Here is a 6,861-nt window from a genome sequence, read left to right as displayed (position 1 = left end):
GCCTCTGATGGAGCCAGTATTCTCTTTGACAACGGTCCGAAGGTGCTGAAAACCCTCTGTTTTCTCTTCCAAACATTTGCTGCTACAAAGGACGGGGTACATGTGCTGGTGTGAACTTCCGGCTAGCCGCTCCACTGCACTACGTTATATATATATATATATATGCTCTGAGGGACCAACCACTTGTAATCACCCCTAGCCTCTGGTCGTCACTTTTGGAACTGTTTGGAAAGCTACCTTCTCCAGAAACTCGACATTTTGGTTTTACGACAATTACCTTTAGAAAACCGACACATTCCCGGCAAAGACAACATGGCAGCAGATGCTGTTTCATGGATTTCGAACTTTCGAACAACAGAGACCTCAGCACCATGACCACAGTTCCGAGTTGGTGATTGGAAATCCTCACCTCGCGTGGTAGCTCAACCATTGCCAGATTTAAAGAGCCCCATCGCCTGACATCTTCACCTTATTGCGCTTACCGCATTTGTATGACGGGTTTTTAAGGTTCATGGCATCTCCAGACTACAGCCAAGCTGATAGCAGCTCAGTACGCCTGGCCGACACGCACGAGTTCGACCGTGCTTGGCTTACCAACAGGCCAAGATCGAGTCACACTACCTCTCGTTGGTCGGCCACATCAAGCAAACTCCGGCTCCACCCACGTTAATAAGGAGTCAACCCTTTAAAAAAACCCTTTACCCTTCTATAATAACATCTATTTAATCAACCTCGTTTGTCACCAGAACCAACGGCCTTTAGCCATCCCTATGCAGCACGTTGGCGTTAAAATTACTATCAGAACGACAGGACGATGGATGGCCGTATGCTACTACTCGGCGACCAACACCAGAGGCTCACAGTTCGGAAGCAGTCATTCTCCCAAGAAACCAAAAATGCATTACATCCACACTAACGCGGGAGAAGACTTGAACTTGACACACGGTAGAACCATGACATTTACAGACCTGAAGATGGCGTATCAAGTGGAGTCGACGCCCAGGCAGTTATGTGTGATACCCCTACACTCGTAGGGGCACTGTGTTATGAAGGACGAAGAGAGCCTATCTGGGATGTTCGAAAAACTGTGTCCACGCTTTCAGAACTGAAAGTAGTTAGGATTGATGCGCTCCACCATTGGGTTCTTCCGATGAAACGAGCTTTTCAGGGATCATGTCAGATTACCTACAGACTCGATGCATCGAGTACGTATAGCAGTCCATGGTACCACTTGACCGCTAGAACAATTAAAGTAGGCAACAATTATTCAGGCGAGTACACTGAAAGATGTTGGCAACGTCTGATGACCGTATCTCCTACAGTATCACCGAAGGCGGGAAGATCTCATTCTTGCGCCAAGTAATGAGACAACATGCCTACTCCATTTACATCTCCACTATGACGGCACTATCCTTAGTCCTAACATGGATCGTCTCGACTTCGTTGTTCCAACTATTCATTCTTCCTAATATGCTCAAAACAGCGAAGTTCCTTTCCATAAATGTCGCTTTCATTCCTCCCAGAAAATGCTCAAAGGCCGAGTGTCTGAAACATACACAAATTGTTTTAAACTCGTCCTCTCAGTTCCAATCGATACAATACATGCTACTCCGTGAAATTTTCAAAGGATGGTATGCTTCACTCAGTATTTGACACTCGACGCTTAAAAAGGCCTTGTCAGCACTGGCCCAAAGCAAAAGCCCTTAGGTGATTGGTCTGTCGACGACCCGACGGGTGCATCCTAGAGGTCGGGGAGTTCTGCGCGTATTGATGAGTCTTCAGAAAAGCAGTGGTTCAGAACAACGCACGCATGAAATTATTTACAGTGATTTGGCACCTGTAATGAAGGTAGCCAGCAATGGGTAGTCAGACCACTACATAAGCCATCCTATGAATTCGATGTCTTTATGCATACATTAATTCGTTGGAAAAAGAATGGGAAAACTTTGAACTATGGATTTGAGCAAGTGTGACTGTTGTGCTAGAAACTTTTTTCATGATAGACATGACAGACATATACAGATATGTCCTAAGAGCGCTAAAACAAATTAAAACCCAAAAAACTGTCGCCCGTTCGTCAAACCCCAGTTAATTTTTCTCCATTCACCGAAATAAACGCACTTCAACGCAAAAAGTACCTAGTTGCAAAGGTCGTTTCAATAGACTACATATGGTCTTCTCTTCCCCCGTTGAGGCCGAACCATTCCAGTTCGGAGACAGCAGCCTTTCGAACCAATCAGATCACCGATCATCCCCTACCGCAAGCCCACTAAGACTATTATTTGAATAACGCACCTTCAAGATTAGTTCGGGCCAGTAGTAACCCAGGGAATCAGAGATCGTTGGACGGAATTAGGATGTTTACCAAAGTTATTTAGGCTGAATTTACGCTCGGTATCCAGCAGGTCTTCAGCCTTTTGCGGGACACATGGTACAATGTTGCAAAGCCACTTCTTATGGTCTCGGATTTTGATGGTTGACCCATCAGCTTGATCTACCGAGAAAAAAAAGCGTCTAAAGGCGTGCTGTGTTGGATTCTGGTATGACACTGAAAGCTCTGAAAAATAAGTTTTCCTCGGACCAACTGAAGTGAGAAAAACTTCATTTTTGGGAAAAACGAACCTCCGTGTCACCGGCGTGTGCTGATGTACGACAGGTACGACAGGCACGACAGGCACATATGCACGCAGGAAGTCAAGGGCTCTTGGGCTATGATTTTCAGGTACCAAGTTTGTGCTTTGGTCCGTATGGTGGCTAAAAAAGTGGGAAGTTGTGGACATGATCACCCGTTACGCGGGGTTCCAACGACTTGAGAAAAACGGTCACAGACCTAAAAGTCACATTGAATTTCGTCTTGAATGTGAGTAATATTTTGTATACACATAATAAGTGATTGCGTGGATATAGTATTAGTACTTCCGGGAAGAACATGTCTAATACTTAATAAGAACTCAGAAATGGGTAATATAGCCCATCGGCGAGAAAGAATATATTTTAGATGAATCCATCCACCATTCGTCCGATATGCAAAGGAGTGTGCGGAAAACGGGTTCTGGAAACCACTTCTGAAATAAAATAGCCACGGACGGCAAAAATGCTCAGATGGATGTGATGCAATTGTAACAAAAATTTTCATGCCGGTGGCCAAGCAGTCGAAAATAGTTAATAACAGAGGCGGTAACCGCGCCATCCGACTTGATTTCGGTTTTGAATGAGGAGATGGGACGCCCACTCCGGCACCCTTACGTGGAATAAGGCTAAACAACCTGTTTGAGTGGAATATGCGTAAGAAACCTATTAACATTTTGTCTTTCTGGTGGCCGTTATTCACTAGATCCCAATCACCCCTAGGTGAGGAATTCTGGACACGAATAGTGTAATAGGAGGGACAAACGATAGAGGGATGGGAAGTGCTGGTCTACGGATGATCCAGCTGGTATGATTATGGCCACCTTCTACTGAAGAATGGATGCCTTTTCAATGCTAACCCTAGCCAGAGAAGTCTATTTTGAAGAGCGATGTCAAGTAGGTGCCTAAAATTATGGGCTATGATAGGATGGATTGTACTCTGTAAGTTTATCTTACGGGCGAATAGCTTTCAGGAAAAAAATAATTTCCTCCCCACTCCGTCCATGTACTGTTTAGGCAAAGCTTATTAGGTGGTCACCCAGGTACCTTCTATCACGGACGATGAAACGTAAAGATGGGAATGAGCTTTAGATATTTGTTGTGTGTAAAAGCACGATGATGGGGCAGGAAATGTGTGGTTCGATACTCAGACGGGAGCCTTAGTAGTTGTGGACATTTGAGAGCCACGTAGCTAAAAGTACTCGTGTTTTTATCAGTCCTAGGCCATAGCTGTCGGAAAAGGTAGACAAGCGAGGAATATGTGGCGACAATAACATCAATAAGCGAAACGGAGTGCAAGTGCAGATGGTGCATAATTCTGACGTTTTAACGGAGAATTAGAGATGTATTAGACGGAGAAAAAGTTTGAAAACATACAGATACCGAGATCCATCTGCATCCAGCAGATCTCAAATGCCATGGACATTACAAAGCCGGTATAAGAGTCCTTATAAAATCACTTTGTAAACTCTTTGCTGGATCTCTAAAAAATCTATGATCCTGGACAGCTGGAGGCAACCATCCGTTGCAAAATTGAGAACCTTTGGTTACTATGTTACAGTTACGGGTTGTCGGCATGTCGTAAGGGGGTGACACCGGAGGGTGTGAAAAGGACAGAGCCAGACGCAACCGATAAATCTTGACCATTCACCGAACCCTGAGGTTAACGGCCCACCTTTATAATTTTTGGCGTGAGAATTCAATTCAATTCTTTAAGCACGGGCCTAATGTAGCAGCCTGCTAGTTAGGTGGCCCGTAGTGCCGAGGTTTTGTGGTGGCTTCCAGCAAATTCGAGTATCGTGATATCAGCAATCTTGCAAAAATAAAATAAAATGCATTCCGACCTTGCTTCATGCAGTGTGACTTTGGCGCGATCTGTAAGTAGATATAACCTTTCTGAGAACGATGCCTGTACACGAAGTGATAGCATTTCAGAGGTATCCAGACAGTCTTCCACGGTCTTCACAACGAAGTCAAGATTTGAAGTAGTGGGGCGCTGACTAGTCCATTTTGTTACCATCCTCCTTTATCCACTTTCGAGGGCTATGTTATTCTGCAAACTTTTCCCCCGACTTTCCATATCAATCTGGCCCCGCTTTGTCATGATCAGCCACTTCAACCTCTTCCCGACCATAAACCGGCGACTCCCAACAGCAACGTTCTGGTTTTTATTCCGTCCCTTTTATCGCTATCTTTACCAATGGATGATAACTTAACCGGTTTAGGCTAACCATCGTTACTTAGGAGGACGATCCCATACCCCAGCCTGGCTTCTACTGAAGAGTGCCCCGCAGTCAAGGGAAAGAATGGTCACACGGTACCAAAGGCTGATGGATTATCCGAATTGTTGATGTTCACTGTATAAGAAACCCTGTACTGCCTTTCAGCCACTACCTTCTTTTACCCGGTGAACTTACCCCCTACCCCTGCCACCGCGCCCCCCAGCTTTCTACTCCTTTGTTCGCCCAAACGTGGGTAGCATAGTGTCTGGCGTGATCATGCGTTTACAGTCAGGCTGGGGCATGAGTGGGGTATTTGCGGATAGTGGGGATTGCGCGAAAAGGGGACAATGTCATAAACAGTGGGAAGCACTCGATTAAATAATAATAATAGGTTTCTTTCGCAGCCTGTAAGGAACAATGGGCACGAGGCCCGACTAATTCAAAGACTCAGTCGGCTGACATGAACTAAAACTGCAAATCCATTGCTAGCCATGAGTAACCTTGAGCGGTTGGGTAAAGGTCCGGAGTCACAACGAGCAAAAGTAGACGTGGAGATGGGATAATTCGAACTGAGAGAACATGGCAAGTTCAGTCTCAAAATTATGGTGCAATCTGAGAACAAGCAGACTCACTGGTTGCATTGTTGTAGGGAAGTCAGGTGCAGGGGTTAGGTTGGATGGGGACACAGAGGTGGTTGAATTTGAGCGAGTAGTCCAACAGGTTGGAATGAATGTTATGGTGGTAGTTGGGGTCAATGAAACGATTATGCAAGAGGGCTCGTTTGGGAGGAGGAATGGAACAGTTGCGGGCGTGCCATCAAACTGAGTATAGCAGTGCCGTGCCATCGTTGGCCTGACATGCTTCAGTTTTTGGACAGCCCCGTGACGTACGTCACATTTGAGATGATTCAGATGGGGTGTGAAGTTCATTGGGCAGAGGGGTTTGCGGATGGTGGGTGTTGCGCGCAAAAGGGACGGTGTCACAAGCAGTGGGCATTATCCAATGTTGATGCGGTCACCCTCGAACCGGCACGGTAGGGAAGCACAGTTATCGCTGCTTTTTGGGAATCTTTGTTGCTCAGAATTCGCAAAATGGAGCTGATTTCTCAAAAGTTACAACGTTTTCAGGGTTACCACCTCATACGTACAGTTACTTTGTGTGCAAACTATCTACATTGATAACGTGTTTAAGTGAGCGAATCTTCAAGGTGATTAATCGCCACCAACTGTGAATGCGTTGCCTAATGTAATGAGATATCGGGAATAGCAGTGAAAAATGAATCGCTTACAGTGGGTAGAAGTTGCGGATAGTTCCGCAGCTGAAGTGCTTCATCGAACTTTCTAAAAGAAACTAAATGGCCCATATGGGTGCGCAATACGCAGAGGTGCCACCCCTGCAGGTAATTTTCGTTATTTGTACCGAGATGTGTTCACGAAACTGGATACTTGCTATTTCGAGATAAAATCGCGGAGGCCACATTCGTTATTGCCGGATAAATCGTGCCAGGTTGGAAGAACGTAATGCTCACAGCCTTGCATAGGGCACCTTGGCAGCACAATTCTCCCAGTTGCAAAACGTTTGCGAATAGAATAAAACTTTTCACGCCAAAATGTTGCGATTATGCTCATAGCAAAAAACATTCTAATCCACATTCGTACTCTTGCAGTTCACCCAATTTCCTTGTCCACTGAAGCAATCATACCCATGGCGAAAATTTTTGGTGAAATACTTTCCTGGTATCACTAAGGCCCCTGAGCTCCTATAGGGAGCTTCAACGTTTGGGCTGGCACTCAGAACCCAATTTTCTGTCTTTTAAATTCCATCAGGGACACGTCGTAGCTATCGAAAATTCAATCCCACCGTGCGAGTGCTGATCGCCGGCCTGCATAGCACAGCAAGTTCAAAGTCGAATGCGCGCCAAAAAAACTTAGAACGGAGATTACTTAAAACGAACTGCGAAAAAATGATGGTAGTTAAGAATAACTTTTGGTTTAAGCGTGTTTGCAACGAA

The sequence above is a fragment of the Opisthorchis viverrini genome, assembly GCF_000715545.1.
Source record: "Opisthorchis viverrini unplaced genomic scaffold opera_v5_5, whole genome shotgun sequence".
In the NCBI taxonomy this organism is placed as follows: Eukaryota; Metazoa; Platyhelminthes; class Trematoda; order Opisthorchiida; family Opisthorchiidae; genus Opisthorchis; species Opisthorchis viverrini.
This window is presented reverse-complemented; position numbering follows the sequence as displayed.